General features: G+C 54.9%; 1 protein-coding gene across 8 annotated transcripts in view; it reads left to right on the top strand.

The window, feature by feature from the left end:
* Positions 1–19,027, top strand: part of KCNJ12 (potassium inwardly rectifying channel subfamily J member 12) — a 44,998-nt gene that overhangs the window by 12,292 nt on the left and 13,679 nt on the right. Inside the window, exons 1-3 of one of the 8 annotated variants that reach the window (XM_077892280.1) lie at positions 8,338–8,479; positions 15,353–15,526; positions 16,157–16,321. The exons of 2 other annotated variants lie outside the window; for them this stretch is intronic. The gene's annotated coding sequence lies outside the window, so the exon portion shown is untranslated. Of the gene's footprint in view, positions 1–8,337; positions 8,480–12,991; positions 13,139–15,352; positions 15,527–16,156; positions 16,322–18,557; positions 19,024–19,027 lie in introns of those variants that run through there. 5 more of the 8 variants (XM_077892275.1, XM_077892277.1, XM_077892279.1 and 2 more) reach the window with 5 other exon arrangements.

Genomic DNA, 19,027 nt, shown 5'->3' with positions numbered 1-19,027 from the left:
GGGAGCTGTCGATCATTCGTTCATTCATTTGCTCATTCATTTAACTGTGGATTGAGAGAGAAATTAATCCATGTGGTCCGAGTAGGAGTTTCTGCAGAGCATGGGGATGCTGGGGGTGACAGAGCAGAACAGGCACCGAGGGAGGGGTCTCTAGCTCCAGGCCCCACAGGAGACTGCAGTGGCACCAGGGCCTCCCACGGTGAGTTTCCAGCCGGTGAGACTTTAGAGAGCCCTTCAGAGACATCCCTGGGGCCCTAGGCATGGGCAAGGGCAGAGAGGTCTCTTGCCACCTGCCTCTTGGGCCTGTCCTACCCTTTCTAGACTCACAGGGAGAAAAACTGAAAGGACACAAAGCCCTGAGTCCAGTTTCAGCCCTCTGTTGCTTGGGGTGGCCAATTAGCCTCCTAGGCCCTATCCCCATCCTCTCTGTTCCAGAACCTTTCTTCTCCGTCTGGGATCCTGCCTTCCACTCCGAGGTCCTGGAACTTCAGCCATCTAAGAAGAGAACTTCTACTTGCTTCCCCCCCACAGCTAGCCATGTCCTGGCACCGGTGGCCCTTAGCATGCCCTCCTCTCTTTTCTGTAGATGGAGCGTTATCCTGCCTTGTCCACTGGGCCCCCACCCCTCTCACCTACCCAAGATCTCTTACTGTGGTGAATCTCCCTCTGCTAGACACTTTTCCACACTCTGCACCTGTGTCTTCCAAAGGCAGTCATGACTGGCCCACTATAGGCCAGTACTTTCTCCAAGTACTAGGACACTCCCGGGGACAGAACAAATTCCTGACAGCACCCATTCATGGTAACAATTCTCAGCAGCCCCGGTGGCGCAGTGGTTTAGAGCTGCCTGCAGCCCAGGGCGTGATCCTGGAGACCCTGGATCGAGTCCCACATCAAGCTCTCTGCATGGAGCCTGCTTCTCCCTCTGCCTGTGTCTCTGCCTCTCTCTCTCTGTCTCTATGAATAAATAAATAAAATCTTAAAAAAAAAAACCAAAACCCTCAGCAAACTAGGAATAGAGGGGAGCTTTCTCGACTTGATAAAGACTAGCTAAAACAAAACAAAACAAAACCCTATAGCTAACATCGTACTTAACGATGAGAAACTTTGAGCTTTCCCACTAAGATCAGGTACAAGGCAAGGATATCCCGTTTCACCACGGCTTTTTAGCATCATACTGGAAGTCCTTGTTAATGCAATTAGGTGAGAAAAGGAAATAAAAGATCTACAAATTGGGAAGAAAGATGAAACTCTTTGTTCACAGATGACATGGTTGTGTATTTAGAAAATCTGAAAGAACGGAAAAAAACTGGAACAAATACGCAATGTTAGCAATGTTGCAGGATAGAAAGTTAATGTACAAATGTCAATTGCTTTCTTGTATACCAGCAATGAACAAGTGGAATTTGAGATTAAAAACACAAACTGGGTGCCTGGGTGGCTCAGTCAGTTGAGCATCTGCATGTGGCTCAGGTCGTGATCCTGGGATAAAGCCCTGTGTCAGATTCTCCTCTCAGTGGGAAGTCTGCTTCTCCCTCTCCCTCTGCCCTTCCCCATTGCTCTCTTTTTCTCTCTCAAATAAAATCTTAAAGCAACAACAACAGCATTAGGGGGCCTAGGTTGCTCAGTTGGTTCAGTGTCTGACTCTTGATCCCAGCTCAGGTCTTGATCTCAAGGTCATGAATTCAAGCCCAGCATTGGACTCCATGCTGGGTGAGGAGTCTACTAAAAACAACAACAGCAACAACAAAAATCCCCCCAACAATGCCATTAGCCCTCCCCAAAATGAAGTACTTAGGTATAAGTCTAACAAGATATATACAACCTCTTTACCAGGGGAACTACAACACCCTGATGAAGGAAACCAAAGAACCACATAAATGGAGAGATATTCTATGTCTCAATATTGTCAGGATGTCATTTCTTCCCCCATCTGATCTATAGAATCAGTGCAGTCTCAATCAAAATACCAAGTCAATTTATGGATGTCAACAAACTAATTAAAGTTATATGGAGGGCAGCCCCGGTGGCTCAGCGGTTTAGCGCCGCCTGTAGCCCGGGGCATGATCCTGGAGACCCTGGATCAGGTCCCGTGTCGGGCTCTCTGCATGGAACCCGCTTCTCCCTCTGCCTGTGTCTCTGCCTCTCTCTCTCTCTGCATCTCTATGAATGAATAAATAAAATCTTAAAAAAAAAAGTTATATGGAGAAGCAAAAGACCCTGATGAGGTCACATAATATTGAAGACGAACAGCGTTGGAGGATTGACACTACATGACTTCAAGACTATCTGTAAAACTACAGATATCAAGAGAGTGTGGTATTGACACAAGATGAGATGAATGGATCAATGGAACAGAATAGGGAACCCAGAAATAGTCCCCTATAAATATTGTCAACCCATCTTTGACAAAGGAACAAAGGCCATACGATGGAGCAAAGATAGTCTTTTTAATAAATGGTAGTGGAAGAACTGGACATCCATATAGCTATATAGATACATAGCTGTATGAATCTATATATTCACATATATATATGAATCTAGACACCAACCTCACTTAACACCCTTCACAAAAATTAACTCACATTGGATCATAGATCTAAATGTAAAATGCGAAACTATTAAACTCCTGGCAAGTAACATAAGAGAAAACCTAGATGACTTTGGGTCTGGTGATGCCTTCTTAGATACACCATCCATGACACGATCCATGATTGACAAGCTGGACTTCATTAAAATGAAAACCTTATGCTCTGGGAAAGACTATCCAGAGAATGAGAAGACAAGCCATGGATTGGGAGAAAATATTGGCAAAAGACACATTTGATAAAGGGCTGTTCTCCAAAATGTACAAAGAAGTCTTAAAACTCAGCAGTAGGAAACAACCTAATCAAAAAATGGGCCAAAGACCCAAACGGACACCTCAGCAAAGATGTATGGATGGCAAGTAACATGTGAGAAGACACTCCACATTATATGTTGTTAGGGACATGCAAATTAAACCAATGAGATGCCGCTACAGACCTCTTAGAATGGCCAAAATCCAGGACACTGGCAACACCAAAAGCAGGCGAGGACAAGGAGCAACAGGAATTTTAATTGCTGGTGGGAATGCAAACCCAGCACAGTCTCTTTGGAAGGCAGTTTGATGGTTTCTTAAACACAAAACATACTATCACCATACCACACTTACTGGTATTTACCCACCAAAGTTCAAAACTAACTCTGCACAAAAACTTGTATGCCGTTGTTTTATTCATGATCACTTTATTCATGATTGCCAAAACTTGGAAGCGACCAAGATGTTCTTCAGTAGGCGAATGGATAAATCAAGTCTGGTCCACCCAGACAATGGAATATTATTCAGCAATAAAAAGAAATTAGCTCTCAAGCCATGTCTACTCAGCAATAAAAAGAAATTAGCTCTCAAGCCATGTCTACGGAGGAACTTTAAGTGCAGATTCCTGAGTGAAAGAAGGCAGTCTGAAAAAAGCTATGTGCTGTATGGTTCCAACTACGTGACATTCTGGAAAAGGCAAAAGCATGGGGACAGTAAAAAGGTCAGTGGTTGTCTTCTCCTGGGTAGAGAAGGGAGATGAATAGGCAGAGGGCAGAGGATTTTTCGGACAGTGAAACTATTCCGTATGATACCATGATGATGGATACAAGCCATTATACATGGTCCAAACCCGCAGAAAGGACAGTGGCAGGAGTTAGCCTTAGGTAAACTGTGGACTTTAGATGATTATGATGTGTCGGCGGAAGTTCCTCAGTTATAACAAATGCCCCACTCTGGTGAGTGAGTAATGGGGAAACTGTGCATGTGTGGGTACACGGGGTGTATGGGGAAATCTCTGTACCTTCTGCTCAATTTTATTGTGAACCTAAAACTTCTCTTAAAAATAGTCATGGAAAAGAGTCTTAGATGCCAAGGCTCTGCCCTCACAAGTCCATGGGCAACTGAGCATGGGCCATGGAACATATGAGAAGGAGGGGGACATCTGATCAGGACCTTCCTGGAGTCAGGGAGGGGCCAGGAGGATATCTGAGGGAAGGGGGCCCAGAGAGAGGCCAAAGGTGGCTGATGCTTACCAGGTTCGAGGACCAGCGTGGCTGGAGCAGCATGAGTGAGGGGGCCTTGTGGGTGGCCGGGCGACCATGCAGAGTTCTGGTACTGTTTCTTCCTTTCTTACGACAGTGAGTGTTTCTTTCCCACTCTCTGGTCCGTGGCCGTGGCCCCACTGAGTGGGTGTGAGGAGTTAGGCCTGCCTCTGTTTTTGAAGAGTCACACGAAAGAGACTTGAGCCCAACTAAAAGCCTGACAATTTTTTTTTTTTGAAGTAGAATTCACATGACCTAAAGTCAACCGTTTAAAGTGAGCCATTCAGTGGCACCTGGTACCTTCACACTGTTGTGCAACTAGTATCTCATCTTGTTGCAAAACATTCTCATGGCAAGAGGAAGCTCCATGCCCATGAACTTGCTCTCCAGCCTCCCAGCCCTGGTGACCACGGGTCTACTGTCTCTCTCTGCGTGTGTACTGACTCTGGACACTCATACACGTAGAATCGTACAGCATGCTGCCTTCTCTGTCTGGCTTCGTGCACTTAGCAAACTGTTTCTGAGGCTCATCCGTGTCTTGGATTGGGACTTGATTCGTTTTATGGCTGAATGACATTCCATTGATGGATCTACCACAGTTTTTGTGTCCTTCAGCGGTTGGTGGGTGTTTGGGCTGTGTCTACCTTTGGCTATTGTGAGTAGTGCTGCTGTGAACAGTCATGCTTGTGTGAACACTGGTTTTCAGTTCCTACCTAGGAGCGGAACTGCTAGGTCAGATGGCAACCCTGTGTTTAAGTTTCTGAGGATGTAGTATCTTCCAACATTAAAAACACTCTCGTTCGACTGCCATTGCCCTCCACCCCCACCACACTAGCTTCAGCTCATTTTTCTGCTCTCTATAACCCTAGAATTCCTCACAGGTTATGTCCCCAGTTGCTTTCCCCAGCTTTACCTCTTGGCCTTCATCTCGGATCTTTATACCTATGATGGTAGTGAAAACTACTCAGGTTCAGGTCACCTGTGTCCCCCATGGGTACCTCCACAGTCTGTCCTGCTCACCATCAGTGCCGTCTGGGTCCAGAGCCCCTACTCCCCCTGGAAAGGCTTGTGTGGCTCAACACCTACCCCAGCACTCGAAGTCCACTTGCTAGGATGCGCTCTCCTTCCCCCCACGGGCCTCAGCTGTCCCTGCAGCCAGCTCCTGGTTTTGTCTCTAGTCCCCGCCTGCCATCCACGGCCAGGCTCAGCCACTTCCCTGTCCAACAGCATCTGCCCTGCGTGTCTGTGGGCACCTCCGACTCCCCACAGCCAGAACCCCAGAATCCAGCTCCTACCTTCTCCTGAACCTTTGCCCCTGCCCCACCCTGCTGCAGACGAGCCCCCACAACTCCAGGCAGGGCTGGTGGTGGCCTTAGGAGGGGAGGGCCAGCCACCGCTCCACCTTCTGGCAGGACTGCTTCCTGGCTCAGCCACTGTCCGGGCTCCTCATCAGAGGTGAACAGGTGCAGGCATGCTGGTCTCGCCTCAGGGCTGTCCTTAGGGTGTCCCAGGGCAGTTTGTGGAGAGTGCCAGGTGTGTGGCCTGCATGGGGAGGGGGGGAGCGTGTCCCGAAGCAGCTGCCCATCCCCTCTCTTCCTGAGAGAGCGCCTTCTGCAGGAAACAGTCCAGGCATGCCACTTTTTGGAGCCTCAGTCACCCTGTGTGCAAAATGGGAACAATAAGTTCAAGGTCCTAGCAGGGCCCTGTGTCCAGGAGTTCCCACAGGCCTTGCATACAGTAGGCGCTCAGCCTATGCCCACTTGGGGGTCGGGGACACATGAGGGCTCGGCAGTGCCTAGTCCCGCAAGCAGGGCTCCCTGGTGGAGGGTGGCTCTGCCTGCCGATGTGGGGATGGAGAGGCAGGCAGGAGATGGAGACCACCTCCCAGGGGGAGCCCCCTCCGGCTGCCTGCCTCCTCCCCAGGCTGCAGCTGCTGAGGCAGGAGGCACAGGCCCAGCTGATCTCCCACCCCTTAATCAGCCTGTCAGTGCTGAGGATCCGGCAGGAGCCCCCCACCAGGCCTGTGCCTGGAGGCTGGGTTTGGAGGGGGTCCCAGCCACCTGGCTCCCCTTGGCTTGGGCTGCTGGGACTGTTGGGATTGGGGGGCTTCACGGGCCCCTACCCACCTCTCTGCTTCCCCTCCTTACAACCCGTCATCCTCGGGAGATGAATCCCAGGCAAGGGGCTCTGAGCGTGGGACTTGGGACCAGCTGTGTCGACGAGGCCAGACTGCCCAAGTGGCAGACAGTAGAGATGGTTGTGGCCCACAGTGATGGGGCCAGTTTTGGGGCAGTGGCTGTGGGCGTAAGAGATGGGGGGTGCAAGGCTGTGCATGCGCTGTGGGGGCCCTGAGCACGTAGAGGGCGGATGCCTGCGGTTTGTAAGCAGATGTGAGAGATGTGTGTGCTGTGATGAGTGAAGAGGGTGTGACCTCATGGGGACAGCATGGGTGGGCATGGCTCGCGGCCCTGCCTGGGGCCCCATCCCACCTGCTCTGACCCTCCATAACTTCTGCCCCTCTTGCCCAGCCCTCCTGCTTTCTGGAGAGGGGCTGAGGCTGCCTCCAGGCCAGGGCTGGGTTGTTATTGTCCCCCGGGCCATCACTCTGCCACTGCTCCCTGTGTCCTGGTACCCGCAGCGCCCCACCTCCTGGGTTCTCTGCTCACCTGTCGCCCACCCTCCACCGGCAGCTGGAGGGAAGCTGCAGGCTCGTGGGTCTCTGGAAAGGCCGTCTCCTAGAAGCTTCTCCTGCCTCAGAGCTTTACGGGTGTTGACACTCTGCTTTCACATGATAACCCCAGAGGATGCCTTACCCTTGTCGTCCCCATTTCTGGATGAAGACGTGAGGTTCAGAGAGGTTGAAGGGAGTTTCTGGGGTGCCCAGTGCTCCTCCGAGCCCCAGTCTCAGAGTCTGGCCCTGGCTCACAGAGCAGCCCTCCGAAGCCCAGCGTCAAGGGTGCACACGGCCCACCCTTTTGTTGTGGGCTGCTCCCAGGGCCAGGCCTGCTTGCCCCGCCCCATGCTGCCCTGCCTCGTGTCCAGGAGCCCGAGTCGCTCCTTGCCTTTGGGAACTCCCATCTGGGTTGACCTGCCCCTGGCTGGTGGAAGCTGGAGTGGAGGGAGGCCAGCAGGTCTGAGGCCGTGAGGCCCCTCCACCCTCTCCTTCACCAGCTGATTGCCAAGTGCCTACTCTGCCTCCCACACCAGACTTGTCTCAGATGAGGCCACAGAGGCCTGGCCTCCACAGGTCGGCCTCTCGGGTCTGAGGCCAGCCCGTGCGCCCTACTCCTCCTCTGTCCCATCCCCACACTGAGTGCCAAAGGTCCGTCTTTGCAGAAGGATGCTTCTGCAGTCTCCGAGGGGTCACCAAGGGGCACTGCTGGTCATGAGTGCTGGTCTCTCTTGCCACCCCATGGGCTGGAGCAGAGAGGGGAGTCTGGATCCGGGCTGTGGCCCACATAAAGTCTCCAGTGTTCCCAGGCCATCTCCCTGGGTCTCAGTTTCTCTTCTGGAAAATTATAGTATCTACCTCAGAGGACTCTGTTGTGCTTGTCCACGCAGAGAGGGTCTGGGGGTTTGTACATGCTCAGTAAACATGAACTCTCATTGTAGATCATTGTTGTTCTGAATGCAGACATGGAGCCCTTGCTCCATGCCTGGCCCTGTGCTGGGTGGTTCCAGAGATGCATCAAGGACTAGAAGGTCAGCTTGAGTCTGAGGATAAGGGAAGGGGTGCCTGGTGTGGTCAGGGCTATCTCAAAGAGAAACCCAAGAACTGCAGAGGGTTAGGGGAGTCCCCAAACCCAGTCCGGGAGCCTGAGGGACAAGCCGGAGGTCAGCCAGGAGGTGGGCACTCTGAGGGTTAGGGGGACAGCCTGGGTAAAGGCCTATGGAGATGGGACCTGCTGGGGGTTCACTATGTCCAGAGATCAACTGTCAGAAAATGTCAAGTCATTTTGTTTCCAGAAACTCTTTCTTGGCCCTGCTGGGGCCATAGCCAAGGGATGCCTGAAGATGCTTGAGGACCCCTGGAACTGGCCAGTGGGCACAGAGGCCATGAACACAGTGTGATCAGTGCTGGGGTCCATGGGCCTCTTCCCTCCATACCCCCAGTGCCTGGCACAGAAATGCTGCTGCTGCTAATCATGGTGATAGTGATAATAATGCTTCTCTATGAACTCATTTGTCATCACAGCAATCCCCTCTTGTTACCTCTGTGTTACAGAGGGGGAAACTGAGGCCCAGAGTGCTGAATCACCTGGCCAAGGCCTCACCACATCTGAGGGACAGAGCAGTTTGAACATGGTCAGTGCGCGGGCAGGGGCCATGGACTGGACCAGGGAGCGAGCAGGGGTGTTCTGGCTTCAGTTTGGGCAGGGTGAGTGGGACTCTCCTGCTACCCCTGCATTGTCCTGTGTGTGGCCCACACACAGCCTGCCCTCTCTGGGCCCTGGATGTCCATGGCCAGCCTGGGACTCCTTCTGCTCCCCAGTTGGGCCACAGTCTTGCTGTCCTTTGTCCTTTGTCCCTTCTGAGCCTGGCATGCTGGCCTCACTGGGTCCCTAACAGGCAGATAATGGCCAGGGGTTGCTCGGAGGTGCCTGCTGCCCTGGCCTTGGAGTTGAAATGGGAGTGAGGGGCTGGTTGCCTCCCAAGTGCTTGCCAAGGTCAGAGATGAGTGCTGTACACACCTGGGCTTGCTTTGTGCCCACGGTCCTATGGGGAAGGAGTGACATCCTCAGTTGACAGGCAGGAAACTGAGGCTCAGAGAGGGGCAGCCAGGTGCCCCAGATACGTAGCCAGGGAGTCACAGAGCTGGAATTTGAACCCAGAGCTGGCCCACTGGAAAGCTTGTGCAGTCTGGATTCAAACAGGTGCACTACCTTGGGCTTTGCAAATAATGTGAATGCACGGTGGCCACTTGCTGGGTGATCACTGCAGGCGGGCCTTGTGCTGTCTACCAAGTCCTCACATGCCCACTTCAGGCCTCAGAGGCACATCAGAGCCCATCTTACAGATGAGGATGCTGAGAGGCCTGAAAAGGGGGCCAATCTGTCTGGCAGGATTTGGGATTCTAGCCAGCTCCGCTCCCGCGGGTCTCCGGGAAAGCTGGGGGTTAGGGGATGCCCTGGGAGTGGTCAGGGGGTTTCCAGAATTCCCCAGCCCAACGTTGATGAGGCCTGGCCTATCTGGCTGCATGGGGGCTCCTTCTCTATGAGGACGATGACCAGAGGGTAGCACTCTGATTCGAGTGTCCTTCACACCTGCCATTGTGTTGACAGCTGGAGTTAGGAGAGCCAGCCAACCTAGGCCTCCCCTTGGCTTCTGGGCGTTGAGGTAGGGCCACCCCCTGGCAGGTGAGGGGACCCTGCATGGCTGTGGCTTCAGATCGCAGTGGGCACTGACTGTACTGGGCCATCCTCATTTTCCCAGGGGCTGCTCCCCAGACACCTCAGTGGGCTCACCCAAGGCCTGGATTAGAGCCCGTGATCATTCAAGGTCACCTGGCTTCCATTCCCGGCCATTGACCCTGAGCAAGTCGCGTCACTTCTCTGAGCCCCGTGTCCTTATGTGTAGAACAGGGCTCATGCTACCTAACTCGCCTACTGGCTTCTTTTTTTTTTTTTTTTTTTCATGACATGAAATTTATATAAATTTCTTTTTTTTTTAATTTTATTTTATTTTATTTATTTATTTTTTTATTGGTGTTCAATTTACTAACATACAGAATAACACCCAGTGCCCGTCACCCATTCACTCCCACCCCCCGCCCTCCTCCCCTTCTACCACCCCTAGTTCGTTTCCCAGAGTTAGCAGTCTTTACGTTCTGTCTCCCTTTCTGATAAAGAAGATGTGGTTTATGCCTACTGGCTTCTGTGTAGGTTCGTAAGGGTCGCTTGTGTCAGGGTCTGCCGAGGTGCAGAGTGCTGGGTCCCCCGCCCGAGGTCTCGGCACAGGCTGCTCAGGGGTGCTCTGGACCCAGGGAGGCCAAAGGTCGGGCCGGGGCTGCCTGCCAGTGGGGGGCCCCCCTGTGCCTCCGACAGAGTGTGGCCCAGGTAAGCGACTTCACTGTCCCTTTCCTCACCGGTCACATGAGGATAAGAGCGGCTCTTTCCGGTGAGGCCTGGTGAGGACACAGCGGGGGGGCAGGATAAAGCCCCGTCCTGCCCGGGCTCACAAGGCGGGGTGAAGGGGACGTGGGACTTGCCCTGCCTGAGGGCCCCGTTGGCCGCCGCTGTGGGGGTTCGGTTGGGCCTGGGGGCGGCGGAGCAGATGGGCGCGGCTTCTGGGGGTATTTATAGCCGCGGGCAGCGGCGCTTGGCGGGGCGGGGCGGGGCGGGGCGGGGCGGGGCCGCAGCGAGGGGCTCATGAATAAGTCATCGCAGGATCTGGGCTAATGGCCTGGCCGGGGGCAGCGCGTGCAGATAGCGCACTAATTGTCCAGAGAGGGTGACTTGTGTGTGGGCCCGGCCCAGCGTCCCCCGGTTTGCAAAGTGCCTAGTGTCTCCCTCGGGCGCCCTCTTCCGGGGCTCGGTGAATCTGGGCGTGGGCTCCCATTTCTGGCCCTCAGGGCCTATGGCCCCACCTGGTCCCTGCTTGCTTCCTGGGGTGGGGGAGGCTCTTGGGATTCTAAACGGGCCCTACATGGGGGATACTTAGCAAGCTGGGCCACGTATGGGACCGTGGACCTGCGCCTCGGCTCCCGGCAGCGCTCAGCTAGCTCAGCGACGGGACCCTGGACCACCCAGTGGGGGTGGGGGGGCCGTGAGCAGAGCCAGGGGGTAGGGGCTGAGCGTTGCCCCCTCCCAGCCCTCCACCTCCTTTTCTTTCCCCCAGCCTCTTTGTGTTCAGGGGTTTGGGTTTTTTTTTTTTTTTTTTCCTTTGAACCAAAGCTGTCCCAGCTTAGCAGGCTCCTGCCCTGTTGCCAAGGTGACCAGGCCATCTCTGCCATCCCATGACCACTGCCAACCAGGGTTGGGTGACGGACTGTAGTGCGTGCATGTGCACCTGCCCTGAGCAGACATGCCTCACAAAGCTTAAACATTATATATAAAATACACACACACACACACACACACAAACAGCTGTGTGCAAGAGCAGACACACAGGAACCTATACTGTGGTGTCCAACCCCAGCACAAACAGCAGCACAGATCTGTCCTTGGGAAAGCACAGCCCCGTGTGTGTGTGTGCAGTGCACGACACACAGTAGACTGCACAGGGACCCGTGTGCCCCTGCAGAGGAGCAGGGGCACACAGAGCCGTGCACACTACACGCATGTGTGCTGTGCCGTGCGTGAGACACAAGCTCCCGGGACTGTCCACTTCCTATCTCCCTCTTCTGTGCACACGCTAACTCTGCAGGAGTGCCTCCTCTGGTCACCAGAGCTGCCTGCAGTTGCAGCCCTGGGAATTAACACCTCCTAGTCACTCCTCCCCCAGCCCCCCTTGCCTCCCAGGCCCTGTACCCCTTGGTGGGGTAGACACCGTCAGGCCACTGCAACTCCTCCTTCCCACAACACTACAGACCCCTCTGGGATCATCTTTGCCCCCTGGGGGGGATAGCCAAGGCACCAGCGGGCTGGAGCCTGGGTTCCCTTGGCAGGGACTCGTTCATCAGCACCCCTCCGACTTGCTGCCGTCCTTCCCCTGTGTTTCCTCACTCCCAGGATCACTTCCCAAATAAATTTCCTGCTCCCAAATCCTTCACTCAAGGGGAAATGTAAAGGGAGGTCAGGTGCCTACACATCACTGATCCTTCTAGAAAAACATGCACCCATACCCCAAACCTTATGTCCATGTAAGGATGTGCCTCATGTGAGCACCTACTGGGTGCTGGACCCCTGATCTGGGCCCTGTGCACAGTTTAACTCTATTAATTCCCCACCAGTTGTATCAGGCAGGCAGTAAAATTAGGCCTGTTTAACTGATATGGAAATGGAGGCAAGGATTAATCCTATAATTATGTATCTTAAAGCTGGAGGCAGGGCAAGCTGGAACGGGCAGGGGCAGAGTGTGGGAAGAATCTATAGCCCCCCAAAATCTCCCTCCAGCTGTCAGATGCTGACGTGAGAATGGAGGTACGAAGTAGCTTCATCATCCTCCTTGCTTCTGGCCACATACCCCACCTCCCCCACTGGATACACATGACCTCTCCAGGATACCTAGCCTGAGGAGGAGACAGCCTTCCAGGAATGGCTGGCCTGTGGCTTTGGTGTGCTGACTCTGATTCTTCTGCCTGATCCAGGCAGTGTCTCCAAGTAGTGTTGAGAGGCACATACAGTAGGTGCTAAATAAAAGCTTCAGATATGAGAAAGCTTTTCCTGGAGTTCTCAGTGGCTGTCCCACCTGCCCTTGGACAGAAACCTGATGTTCACACATCCTGCTCCAAGACAAATGCCCGCAAACATACTTTATCCTCTTGGACACAGGCGAGGAGAGGACCAGTGGCTCAAGGTCACATAGCACAGCCAGAGCCGAATGGGTTGGGCACCAGTCCCCTGCCCCAGCAGCCCTGCCTCCCCGCAGCCCCTGCCTCCCCGCAGCACTAGTTGGCTATGAGGGAGAGGCAGACAGCAGCACACAGCCAGGGAAGTTTCACTGTGGGAGGCGGTCCTGAGACCCTTGGGACACTGTGGTTTCTCCTAGAGACTTTAGGGCCAGGCTGGTGTGGTCAAGTCCAGACTCTCTGTTCCCATGTCCCTGGAAATCCTGGATTCCCATCCCCTCTGCTCGGGCCAGCTGTGTGGCCGTGGGCAAGGTGCTTGCCCTCTTTGAGCCCATCTCTGGCCTCTGTCAAGAGGACTGACCCGATGCATTATAGTAGCGTATGTCACAGTGTTGGGCGTGCCTGATGCACGGTGGGTGTGCAGTTCAGTTTGTTGGGGTTGCAAAAGCGTGTGTGATGGTGAGATCAGGATGAGGCAGCCGTGGGGTTAAAACGTTGTCCGTTGCCCTCTAGCTTATGGGTCCCTTCCCATCTTGAGCTTCAGTCTCATTGTGACATTGGGCCAAGCTGTACCTCACCCAGGACTAGGTGAGAAAATGCATGGAAGAAGATGCTGTCCGTACTGTTCCCTGTGTTCCAGAGAATTCCTCAAATTCCTCAGGTTCATGCTCCTGGCCTGGGAAGGACTCCCCAGCAACTCTGGGTTTGACCAGGGCCATCCTAGGTGGCTCATAGGCGGAGGCTCCGCACATGCCCTCTCATACTTCATTTTGCCCCCCTTCCTCTTGCTGGCCCTCCTCCCTCAGGCAGGCGCCCAGCCCTCCTTGCCTCTGGCCTGTGCACTTGCCTTCCCTGCTGGGGCCCCATTTCACAAGCCCTGGCTTCCTCCTCCCTGGTGGCCAGACCGCACCTCCCCAGGTGGCTGGACAGCCCTCAAGTGCAGCCCGAATCTTCTTCATTTGTTCCTTTGCTTCTGGAATGTCTGTCTCTCCTCCTGCTTGTTATGAACACCCAGGGGGTCCAGAGTTTTCACCCTGTTCACACCACACCTTGTCCAGGGCGTCTCTGGAGTTGGTGCTCGCTGAGGACATGCTGGTGGAAGGGATGAATGAACGAACGAATGAACGAGATGGCCCAGGCAACCCCACCATTTCCAGATGAGGCCCCAGTCACGGTCTGGCTGTCTCGGGGTGCCTTGACGCCCACTCGCTCAGGATAATATATTTGTATGCATGAGCGAACCCACACAGGACCACAGAGGAAACCCGAAACCTGAACTATTGATTGACGCGTGATGTTGGAACGGGTGCTACAGCAACTAGCATGCTGTTGCCTAATAACACCTTGGATAGCAAGACCTAGCGGAGGGAGACCCGAGTACCCCCTGCGCAGGGCGCCAGGCAGCTGTGCTCTGCTGCCTCCACTTGTCACAGAGGGAGCCGTACACTTTGCAGAGAGAAAAGGGGAAAAGTGTTTCTCCCATCAAGTTCGGAGAGCCCTGGATTTCAGTTTGGGGCCACAACATGGAACTTACCAGAATGTGCTTGGTGTGGCAGGGACCACACAGCCCTGCCCCCTCCCCGCAGAGTCCTCCAGACCCCTCGACCCCCGTCTTTCCCGTCATTTGTTTTGTTTCTCATGTCCTTGGGCAGGCCTCATGAGGGTTTGGGGAGCAACACAGGTGGCCTATGTTGTGATCTCTGCTTCAGTTTACGTGGCCGTGGCAGAGAGAAAGGGGTCCCTGCATCTTCAGCCCCACCTACCTGGCTGTTCTGGGGAGGCAGGCATTGTGATGTTTCCCAGCAGGGTCTCATGAGGGGTGGGAGGACCCCCCAGCACCCCAAGGCTTGGCCTGGAGCCCCCATGCTGACATGGCAGAGAGCTGCTATTTCCTGTTCTGTTGGCTTGCCTGGAGCTCAGAGGGGGCTCTGATGATGACAGCCAGACACCTGCTCCCTGCAGGGCCGCACTGCTTGGAGCAGTTAATGGGGAAGGAGGTGGGCGACTCCCATTCAGGCCACAGCCTTCTCCCTGAGACAAAATGAATAAGACCCAGAAGAACCTCTCGTTTGGCAGATGGGGAAACTGAGGCCAGACCGGGCAATATCCCATGACAAGTTCCGACGGAAGTGGTCTTGGGATGGACTGCAGATATTGCCTGCTGTCTTGCAGTGCTGGCTCAAGGGTACTCCTGGGTCACAGTGGCAGATTCAGGAGGGGCCTCCTGAGGCTCAGTCCCCATTGCCCTCCTTAGTCTTTTCCAGAACCTGGCCCCATGCTCGGGGCAGTCAGACCCGGGCCCTGGCCTCAGGGGGCCCCTGGCCTGGTGGGGGAGACTGAGAGGGGTATGTAATTGCCATCCAGCATGGTCTGATTGAAGATAGAGGGAAGCACAAGGGGTAGAGACTTTGAAGTGAGTGTTGAAGGATGTGTAGGAGTTTGAGGGAAGGTAAGGAAGAGAAGACATTGGGCAGAGGGTCTGGCATGTGGCAAGGCAAGGAGGTGGGAAGCATTTCCTCTGTGCACCATTTCTGGGACATGGGCTATTACTGCCACTGGCAGTGAGGAAGAAGGGGCCCAGGGGCTCTCATGCATCCAGAGGGCTATGTGTCCCCACCAGGTGCTCTCTCTTTCTGAGTTGATCCTGTCCCCTCTTACTTCCTGCCCTCTCCCTGGCACACTCAATCCAGCCCTGCCACTCTCCCTCTGGGTCCTTGAACACGTGGAGCAACATTCCAGACTACGTGTCTTCACAGTTGCTCTTCCCACTTCCAGGAGTTCACAGATGCTCTCCTTCTGCAGGTCTCAAGTCAAGTGTCACAGTTGTCCTTCAGGCAAGCTGAAAAACCTCCAGGATACTGCCCACCCTGCCTCTGGAATCACTGGGGGTTGCCCCAGGCACCCTATCTGCATCTCGCAGAGGCTCAGCAGATACCTGCCGACTGACTGAGTGCATAACTGTTAAGCGCCATTGTGGTGAGCATGTGAAGGCCTGGGGCCTTGGTAGTGCTCCCAGGCCTAAGCTGGTGTGAAATGCTGGTCCCTCTAGAAAGCCCTCTATTTTCTGGACTCCTCCTCTTAGAGCTCAGCCTCCTGCCCATGCCAGAAGGAACCCCAGGCCCCTCAGAGGTCTATCAGCACCCCCGCCCCCAGGGCATTTTCTATTCCCCAAATAAAACTACATTTACCAAATAAGGAGGCAAAAAAGAGGGAAGAAAGACAACTGTCTCTGTGTGCCCCTCAGCAGATCGTTAGGGTCACTGGGGGACTGAGGCCAGGGTCTCAGGCTCTGATTTGCCCAGCTTTATCCTGGACAGGCGTCACATGGGGCTCAGCCTGTTAGGAAGAAATATGGCTCCCAAGGTGGAGCCTTTTCCCTGATGGGGACAAGGCAGGTCTGGAGGGCTCATCAGGGAAGAGGTGGCTGGAGCACAGAGGGACCAGAGGCAAGACACCTGGCTCAGCTCGTGGATGGTAACCTTGGACATGGCCATGCTCTCTCTGTGCCTTATTTACTCCTCTGTCAAAAATGTTTGTGTTATTCCACCTGGAACATTCTCTAATGCGATGCCAGGTATTCAGCCAAAGTCAGGCACTCTGTTCCAGGGCCCGTGACATTGGAAGACTCAGCAAGGAGCAACAGGGGACCCCGGGGAAATCTTGGAAGGCTTTATAGAGGAAGTATCCTTGGAGCTTGAAGGATGCATTGAGTTCTGGAAGGCAGCTCAAGGCATTCCACTGGGAGGGGCCATCTCACATTGAGGTTGTGAGGTATGCACATTCCTGAGTCATCAGTCACCGGGGGTCACATGATCCTCAGCGGAGAGCCCAACTCTACACTCTAATATTCCTATCGCGCCCTTTTCTCTTGTTGATTTATAAGAACTCTTTCTATATTAAGCACAACAGTCCTTTTTATAACACATTTTCATTTACCTTTTTGCTTGTGATAGGTTTTGATAAGCAACATCATAAATATGTTTGTGTTGGTGAATTTTCTGCCTTTTCTTTCGTGGTCTTCTTTGTCCCAGGCTGTTTCTTGTCATATGCTGAGTGCTTAAGCAATGTCTAAGGGATGCCTGGGTGGCTCAGTGGTTGAGCATCTGCCTTTGGCTCAGGTCATGATCCCAGGATCCTGGGATGGAGTCTCGCATAGGGCCCCCTGCTCAGCGGGGAGTCTGCTTCTCCCTTTCCCTCTGCTTCTCCCCTTACGTTGTCTCTCTCACCCACTTTCTCTCTCAAGTAAATAAAAATTTAAAAAAAACTTTATAAAAATTTAAAAAAGAATACTCTGAGAGTCCAATTAAGTTGAAAGTTGAAAAATTACAGCTATAAGAATAGAGGCCATGGTGCCTTTGCTCACTGGGATCCTCCCCCTGGGGTTCCTTCCCATTCTTTCCCTCTATTCCTTCTTGCCTGCCTGGAGCCTATGCCCCCTCTCTAAAGTGAGTTGGGGCTCAGATAATGTGATGATGGCAGTGGGGGTGGGGTGGGGGACCAGGAAATTTCCAGCTGGGCAGCCTCCCTATATTCACTTGCTGAATACTTGTATGAGGTGGAAACTACTACCACCATTTTACAGGTGAGAAAATGGGCTCAGAGAGGTTATAGGACTTGCCCCAGGTCACACAGGAAGGCACAGAGATAGGATTTGAACCCAGGCCATATTTCCCCAGAGCTCATACTTTCACATATCCTTCTGGCACCTCATTGCCCTCAGATCTAGTTCAAGGTCGTTAATATGATACCTGGCACCTCTCAGGTCCTCCGTGTCTTCTTCTGTGTCACAGTATGGCCCCAACATCTCAGTCACACAGGATCTGGAGTGTTGGGTTAGGAAGGGCTGGCCCCCGGGGTTTTAGATAGGAACGGGGAGGCTCAGAGATGGAGAGAGCCTTGTCCAAACCGCAGTGTGTAAGGAGCAGAGCCTCAGTGGGACTCTTCAGTGCTCCCCCCGGGATTTCTCCTGCTGCTTCCTCTAGGAAGCCCCCCTGCACCCTGACTGGGTTGACTCTCCCCTGGGGTCCAAGGACTCTGCCTGTGGCAGGCCCTCAGCAAAGATTGGTGGCAAAAGGGAGGCCCAGAGAGGGCCAGACACCTGCCCCAGGTCACACAGTGGGTGGGAGCAGAGCTGGGGGCCTGTGAAGCCCCTAAGACCTTCTAGGTTCTGCATGCCCCTGGGACGGGACACTGGAGATGGAGCAGTGTCTATAATGGCCACTCTAGGAGAGAGTGCCCAGGGGCCTCTGTCCTCTGCTGCTCCTAGGGGCTCGGGGCCAAGGACACCCTGTCTCCCTCCAGTCCTCACCTGCTGTAGAAGGATGTTCTCAAGATAAAAATACCCTCTGAAACATTCCCCAGTGCCTGGCACGAACTGTCGTCCGTCCTGGGGGCCAGAACCTCCTGCCCCAGCTTCACCTTGGGGCCCAGAAGGCAGATGTGCACTCTTCCTGGGCATGTGGCACAGCCTGTGCCCGGGAGCCGTGTGTCCCGGCCCGTCAGTGGCTGTCAGCCCGCCCCGGGCACCCCAGGCCAGAGGAGCGGCGGCAGGCTCCGCTCCGTGTGCGCCAGGGCCGCGCTCCCCGCTCCCCTTCGGGGCCTGTTGGGAGGCGTTCGGGAGGATCACGTGGGCCGCGGGGGCCCGCAGGGGTGTGTGCCGCGTTTCAGTCCTGCCGGAGCCCCACTTGGGCGCTCCGAACCGGGGAGAAGCCGCCCGGGGACGCCCAGAGGCCCGGCATCGCCCCGGCCGCGCGGGCGGGCCCTGCCTTCACTCCCGGGCGGGCTCCCCGAGGTCGCGGGCTCTTCGGACCTTGGAAACGAGGCTGAGGCCCGGGAAGGGCCCTTCGTGCGCGGGGTCAGCCCGGCCCTTGACGAGGGCTCGGGGCTCGCTGCCCCCCTCGGAGCCCCCTCCAGGAGGCCTGTGCGCGCCGGCTGCCCCCCCGCAGGGCCCTTCGGGTCCAGGCCCTGTGCCCAGAGCCTGAGCCTCCGCATCCGCCGCTTTGTGGAGGAGGAAGCGGGGCCTCAGGAAGGGGAAATGCCTGGCCCTGGCCCCGGCGGTGTCGGCCCGGCGCTGGCTGACGGTCGGGCACCGGCAGGGCTGGTCGGGAGCCTCGGTGTCCGCCGGCCCTGCCCTCGCTTGCCGGGAGTCTGAGGGCCAGTCTGGCCTGTCTGGGCTCGGCCGCTCCCGCGTTATGTGGCAGCCTCGAGCCCCCACCCCACCTCTCCCAGGCAGGACTGTGCCCCGTGCCCCAGGAAGGCATTTGGTGATCTTCAGGGGTTTGAATTCACATCATGGGCTGCTGTGGCCATCCCGGGGTGGGGGGGGCAGCATTGGACGGGGTGTCCAGAGACCTGGGTTCTTGTGTCCCAGCTGCCACTCACTCCAGTGCAGCTTTGTGACCTTGGGCAAGTCACTCCTCTGCTCTGAGCCTCTGTTTCCTTGTAGAGTGGAGCTGATTTTGCCCACCTCGCAGGTGA

This window comes from Canis aureus, chromosome 3 (assembly GCF_053574225.1).
Source record: "Canis aureus isolate CA01 chromosome 3, VMU_Caureus_v.1.0, whole genome shotgun sequence".
In the NCBI taxonomy this organism is placed as follows: Eukaryota; Metazoa; Chordata; class Mammalia; order Carnivora; family Canidae; genus Canis; species Canis aureus.
This window is presented reverse-complemented; position numbering and strand designations above follow the sequence as displayed.